The sequence below is a fragment of the Amblyomma maculatum genome, chromosome 7, assembly GCF_055883805.1.
Source record: "Amblyomma maculatum isolate TAMU_Amacu chromosome 7, ASM5588380v1, whole genome shotgun sequence".
Classification (NCBI taxonomy): domain Eukaryota; kingdom Metazoa; phylum Arthropoda; class Arachnida; order Ixodida; family Ixodidae; genus Amblyomma; species Amblyomma maculatum.
Genome location: NC_139350.1, coordinates 28154853 through 28162513, shown reverse-complemented (window position 1 = coordinate 28162513; position 7661 = coordinate 28154853).

The following is a 7661-nucleotide window of genomic DNA, read 5'->3' as shown; positions in this document are numbered from 1 at the left end:
GTGTGTTTGGTTGTTACTTCTGACTCCCACCCTTACTCTGGCTTGAACCGGCGAAACCTGAGCACCAAACGGCCACCCCCTCCTGTCACTACAAGGTATGTAGTAATCCCGATCGCCATCAGCTCGCGCGCCAACCCGAAGAGGTAGACGAAGTGGAGCCGGAACCTTGTTGGCACTGCACTGTTGGTTCGAACGCTACCCCCGTCGCTTTGGTTTGCGGACGTTGCCTGCGGTCTTGGTGCTCCAATAAACACCTTACACTTGGTGGAGGTGTCTCGGTCGTCGCCCCAGCCCTCCTCGCAAATTTCACCCTGGAACTTCGGAACCGCACGCTACCGCCTTCGGTCACAAATGCAGGACGCTCCCAGCAAACCATCGGCGCCCATCCCTGGCACTCCTACCACCATCTTCTGTCCCGGGGCACAACGCCCCCGTGAACCACCTTTCTTCAGTGGTACCGACGACCATGACGTTGATGACTGGCTGGCCTCTTTCGAGCGCGTCAGCACTTACAGCCGCTGCACTTACAACCGCTGGGACGATTCCATAAAACTGAGCCATCCTCTTCTACCTCACGGACGTGGCAAATCTGTGGTGTCGAAACCACGAAGCCGATCTTTCGACGTGGTCTGTCTTCAAGAGGAACTTCGCGGATGTCTTCGGCCGTCCTGCGGTACGCAAACTCCGCGCCGAACAAGGCCTCCATGCACGGCTTCAACTTTCCGAGGAAACGTTTACCAGCTACATTGAGGACGTGGTTGACCTCTGCAAGCGGGTCAATCCGTCAATGCCCGAGCCCGAAAGAGTCACACATGTTCTAAAAGGTCTCAGTGATGATGCGTACTATATAATGTCGGTAAGGACCCTACTTCCATATCCGACATTATAACCTTGTGCCAGAGGTTTGACGAGCTACGAAAGTAACGCGCTTCTACGCGGCAGGCTGCCGCACCTGTCGGCATTGCTGGCTTGGCACTGGCTACGTCGTCTGCGGAACAGTCTCAATTTATGCAGAATATCCAAGACTTCATCCGTGAAGAAGTTGCGCGCCATCTGTCCCTCCTCCATCCAGTTCAGCCGACCGTCTGCACTTCGCAATTAGCGCCGGCCAACACGCCACCCATCTCGCAGGCTATTCGCCAAGTTATCGAGGAGAAACTCGCCGAAGCGCTGCCTTCTAGTGTTCCCATCACTCCTGTGCCAGCCCCACTCACTTACGCTCAAGTAACCGCTGGAACGCGCGGTCCGCTTCTTACATTGTCTTACCAGAACGGCCCTACATTTTATGCTCCACCTCGTTTCATGGCCCCTCAGTCTCCGATCCCTCGACCGCGATGCCGCATTACGAACCCAGGGCGAACCGCCGACAATCGCCCAATTTGCTATGCTTGCGTGCTCCCGGGTCACGTCGCTCGCCTTTGCCGTCAGCGCCCGCTTCATCCTGAGAACGCAGCCCGTCAGCACCACTACGATCCCGAGCCGCCCTTGAGCAACGTCTCTTCTGGATCGTCTCCACCTCGGGCTCAGTACTCGACACGCCGTTCTCCTTCGCTTCGCCGACATTCCGTTTTGCCGATGCTCCGGCGACAGGGCTCTACGCAACGGGAAACTAAATGCCACAGTTCCGCAGGCAAGAACTGCGCGTTTGACGAACTCGTTAAGTCATCTGCCTTCTCCCGCCAACGTCATTGAAGTGTTCGTAGAAGGTTTTCCCGTTCTTACGCTGATGGATACAGGTGCTGCCGTTTCCGTAATTAGTGATGCCCTTCGCCGCAAAATTCGCAAGGTCACGACGCCGCTTTCTGCCTTTTCGCTTCGTACGGCCAGTTCAGAGCGCATCACCCCTGTGGCAGCGTGCACGGTACAAGTTTTTATCAAAGACATTACGTATCTCGTCGAGATGGTGGTGCTTTACGCCTGCTCCCACGACATCATCCTCGGCTACGACTTTCTGTCGACTCACAGTGCTGTGATTGATTGTGCCCGTGCTCAAGTTGAGCTTTCCCCTGTGTGTAATGTTTCCCTGTGTGACCCGCCTGTACGCCCTGCTAAACTTGTAGCTGCAGACACCGACATTCCTCCCTTTTTTTCTGTTCTCGTTCCCCTTATTTCGACATCTGCCCTCCCTAGTCCTGTTCTCTTTACGCCCAAACTCGCCTCCTCCCACCATAACCGCCTCCTTCCTTTCGCCGTTCGAACGATTTCTGATGCAGATGTGTCATCTATGCTTCCAACCCTTTTCCCTGCCCGAAGGTTGTTCTTCGCGGGGAGTGTCTCGGCAACATTGAAGAGCTGGACTCTGATCGCACTTACATGTTCTCCGAACCTGAAGTTTTTCCTCACATCGCTGCCCGGACGTCTTGTGCTGCTACGAGTGATGAGCTTCCTGTCGACGCCCTTCATCGAGCTATCGCGACCGACCTTCCGTTCGGCCAACGGGACCAAATAGTCGCCCTCCTTCAGCGCTTCAGTGCATCTTTTGATGTGTCACAGCCTTCCTTGGGCCGCGCCTTGAGCGTTTCTCATTCAGTCGACACTGGTCCTCATGCTCCCCTGCGGCAGCAACCATATCGCGTGTCGCCCACTGAGCGCCGCGTCATTCGTGGCAATGTCGCCGATATGCTTCAACGGGGCATCATACGACCATCTCATAGCCCTTGGACCTCCCCCGTAATGTTAGTGACGAAGAAAGATGGCACGATCCGCTTCTGCGTGGACTACCGGCGTCTGAATAAGATAACCCGCAAAGATGTTTATCCACTACCACGAATTGACGACGCACTAGATTGTTTGCAAGGAGCGGAGTTCTTTTCGTCGCTAGATTTGCGCTCTGACTATTGGCAAGTACCGATGGCTTCCGCTGACCGCCCGAAAACAGCCTTCATCACTCCCGATGGCTTGTATGAATTCAATGTGATGCCGTTCGGACAGTGAAACGCCCCCGCCACCTTCGAGAGAATGATGGATAACATTCTCAGTGGGCTCAAATGGGAAACGTGTCTTTGTTAGCTAGATGACATTGTCGTTTTCTCGAAAGATTTCCCTTCCCACCTTCTGCGCCTTCAGCGTGTCCTTACGCGGCTTGCTGAAGCCGGCCTACAGCTCAACTTGAAGAAATGTCACTTTGCCGCTACCAAGCTCACAATACGTGGTCATGTCATATCCAAGGATGGCGTTCTACCGGATACTGCCAAACTTCGTGCCGCCGCAACTTCCCCAAGCCCACAACCTTGAAAGAACTTCGCAGTTTTGTCGGTCTATGTTCGTATTTCCGCCGTTTTATCCGCAACTTCGCCAGTATCATCTCCCCTTTAACGCAACTTCTCGCCGGAGGCCCGAACCTGTCCTCTTGGTCACCAGCCTGTGATGCTGCGTTCAGTACACTACGCCGTCTACTGGCCTCTCCCCCCCCCCCCCCACTATACTCCGCCATTTTGACCCTGCCTGCTCGACCGAAATACACACTGATGCAAGCGGCGTAGGTCTGGGCGCTGTTCTTGCTCAACGCAAACCTGGATATTCCAAGTATGTCGTCGCGTACGCTAGTCGTACCCTCACGAAAGCGGAATCGAACTATTCTGTAACCGAAAAGGAGTGTCTGGCCATCATATGGGCCATTACCAAGTTTCGTCCTTATATTTACGGTCGCCCATTCTATGTTGTTACCGACCACCACGCGCTCTGTTGGCTATCCTCCCTCAAAGACCCCTCCGGCCTCCACGCCCGCTGGGCGTTACGTCTTCAGGAGTACGATATCCACGTCATCTATCGATCTGGACGCAAGCACACCGACGCTGATGTCCTTTCCCGTTCACTGCTTCCTAACGACTCGACGGCTTGCTTCGTTTGTGCCTACGATATGTCGCCGCTCAACATTACTAACATAGAATCTGAGCAGCAGAAGGATCCATGGATATCCTCCCTCTTAACATTCCTGCCTACGCCCGCAGAGCTGTCTCCGCCACGTGCACTTCGTCGTCAGGCCCACCACGTCGCCACTCGTGATGGACTTTTATACCGCCGCATTTACCATCATACAGGGCGAAAGTGGCTTGTAGTGATTCCGCGACATCTCCGTGCTGAAAGCTGCGCCTCTTTCCACGCCGGCCTCTCATCCAAACTCCTATCGCGCTATCATGGACCTTACCGCATTCTCGAACAACCTTCTCCAGTCAACTACTTTGTAGAGCCCTTGAATCCATCTCCAGATAATCGCCGCCGCGGCCGAGAAACTGTACATGTCGACCGCCTCAAGCCGTATTATGATCCCCCTACCCTTTCCTTCCCATGAGTCGCCAGGATGGCTCCTTTTCCGCCGCGGGGTATTGTAGTAATCCCGATCGCCATCAGCTCGCGCGCCAACTCGAAGAGGTAGACGAAGTGGAGCCGGAGCCTTGTTTGCACTGCACTGTTGGTTCGAACGCTACCCCCATAGCTTTGGTTTGCGGACGTTGCCTACGTTCTTGGTGCTCCAATAAACACCTTACAGGTAGTTGAATTCCGGCTGAGCTTGCCACGCAAGTCGAGGGCATCTCCTTTGCGACCGGAACAGCTACCCCCCCTCACTCTAAGGGTGTCTGGGAGTTTGCGCACCGTTAAGGGCGCATAGTTAATAATCCTCATAATTATTAATGGGTGACATTAGGACAGGTAGTAACCGCAGATCCGAACCATGAAAAGGAAATAACAAGAAGAATAAGATTGGGATGGAGCGCATTTGGCAAGCACTCGCAGATTATGACTAGCAGCTTACCGGTATCGCTCAAAAGGAAAGTATACAACAGTTGCGTCTTACCGGTACTCACTTATGGGGCTGAAACGTGGAGGCTAACAAAGAGCGTTCTACTTAAGTTGAGGACAACGCAGAGGGCTATGGAACGAAAAATGGTAGGGGTAACGTTAAGAGATAGGAAGTGTGCAGATTGGGTGAGAGACATAACTCGAGTTACTGACATTTTAGTGGAAATCCAGAAGAAGGAATGGGCATGGGCGGGACACGTAGTGCGAAGAGAGGATAACCGATGGTCGCTTAGGGTAACAAAGTGGATTCCAAGGGAAGGAAAGCGCAGCAGGGGGCGGCAGAAAGTTAGGTGGGCGGATGAGGGTAAGAAGTTCGCCGGGCAAGTGGATGCAGCCAGCACTGAACCGTGTTAATTGAAGAAATATGGGAGATGGCTTCGCTCTGCAGTTGGTATAGTCAGGGTGATGATGATGTCGTTTTCGAAGGGCTCGGCGCACGCACTGCATTTTTCAAGCACAGCACGCACACGAACCGCGATCAACACATGTGATCGACACGTCGCGGAAACAACGTATAGTGTGCTCGTTTCTGTTACGGTAACTGCGACCAGCGGAACGGGTGCCAGACTAGCTGTCACCAAGTTAATTTCCGCATTAGGAGAACACAGGGTGTAACGGACTTTGCAAGCATGGACAGTTCTCTTCCTTGATAGCAGGCAGTCGCTCAAATCGTTAACACTTTCGCAACTTTTCGATGCGCAGAGGAGCCGATTTGTGCGCATGACAATCACCATGAACTACGGTTACTGGCCTTCGACCGTGAAGATCCTCGCGGGTGTTAGAAACAGTTGCGATAATCCCAAACACATAGTGACACCTGTGTCACGTGCACTTCGCCTGTTGGAAGATCACTCTCTTCCGCTCAGCGCAGATAAGAGTGGCGCATATGATCCGACTTGAGGGGAAATTTTACAGTCGATAGTAGCATTAGTATTAGCCATGCGCGGTAACTATTGTTGGTTATTGCGGGAACGCAACAACCACCTTCTACGCTTCGCTCGTCACTTCGCTTCGCACAGCACGCGGACGACAGATGCGGGTGAGCGCAATTGTTTGGCTCCTCCGAACCATTCGTCTCGGTGCGGCCGCACACGTGCATAGCGGATCAAGAAAGCGTAGAGGACGCCGGACTATGGCAACGGTAAAACAAGGATGAAGTGAAGAACGTCGAGAAGTATAACACTGAAGCGTCAAGAGGCGGACTGACTAGGCCAAATGAAGCTGGGGATACGACTGAGCAAAAAAGATTCCTTACACTTCATTTATCCATTACAAGGACGCTGAAGAAAGATCCCAGCGAGAGCGGCAACGCGGGTTCTCACTGGCGTTCATCCCTTAGTGTATCTTCAAGGACCTGTGACGCGAATAAAATAAAATTCATAAGCGCCCCAAGTAAAAAGTGGTTCGAATTTTGATTTTTCCAAAGCGTTAAGGAGAGAGTGGTTTGTAGATTTTGGCGCCTTCGACATGATCAAGGTGACTGAGATTTTTCATGATCAAGATGTCTGGCATTGATGCAGTTTTTAAGATGGCGGTTCCTTGTCATTGTGGGATTAAAATGCAGGTGCAACGAATTCTGTCACTTCCTTTCCATATTTGTCGGAGCAAAAGATTTACCTCTGTCGGGATACCTGTGATAGCTGGGTTGTTAAATGTAAAGTAAGGCTGTCAGGGTGCAATCCGTGCTGCTGGCATCAACGGCACCGACAGAGGCGACTCATCTGTGTCCACTCGGAGACAGAGAGCGTATTCATAGTAATGCCGGGCGCAGGAGAATACATTGCTCAAAAAATTGAACAGGTTCGTCATAGCCAGCACAACCATGCGACTGGTACAAATACCGATACCTTCCAATTCAAGGCATTCGCCTGATATGCAAGGAATATGCAAGGATATGCAAGGCATGTTGAAGCAATGGGTAGCTTTGTGAAATAAGAGCATCAAAGCTGACAACTAAGCGAAAGTTGTGCGTAGCGACGGAAAAAGTTTGGAAGCAAATATTTATGAAAAGGACACCGTGTAAGAAGAAAATTTTAAAGCTTAGGTATGCACACGACCTCACGTGACGCCCAATAACCAACTTGTTGCAAGCGCTGAGCCCTTCAAAAGCATTTACTAGCATCGCTCGATTGCCCGTCCCAACCGACAGCAATGAATTGGACAACAGGAGAAAGGCGAGAGTTAACCTCATGCTCATGAGTGCATGGTCCCCTTATCATGGCAAAAGGCTGCGTGGCAAGGTTGCGGTTCGGGCCGCAGAACAAAGCTAACGCACTCATCTAAGTCTGAAAGAAGCCCGCAGTAAAAGAGGAAAATAAAACAGTGTCTTCCGAAGGCGGCCGAGTTAATAGAGAGATTTAGAATAGGGGGCTTGGGGCGTCGAAATGCGCATAAGCGGAACGTAAGCCGCACTTGGGGTCTTGGGTTGACGCTAGGGGCTGCCCCTATTTTTCGAAAATAGCGTTCGGCCCAATCCGCCTTGGGTCGCTTTTGTTACGGCAAAATGACGGCGTTTGGCCAAGCGGCGGCCGCTCGCCTCGGCACACATTCGTCGTCACCGCTCCATGCTGTCACGCCTTCATGAAAAACGAAAGGCCAACGAAGCTTATGATATGTCTCATAATGCCCGCACCACCAACTATTAGCGATAAAACACACTATAGTTTCAGATTGCTTCCGGATTTACCGAGCTGCTAGGCTTAGCGAGTTCGCCTCCTTTGGTTGCCATGGGGACCAGACGGCGGAGAGCGCGGAAGATTCAAATGAGGTTTCCCAGCCTCGGCCTGGGTTGACAATTGGCCGATTTCGGCCTGTCTGACGAAAACGATTTTATATAAAAAATTGGTTCACAGGAAGGGAAA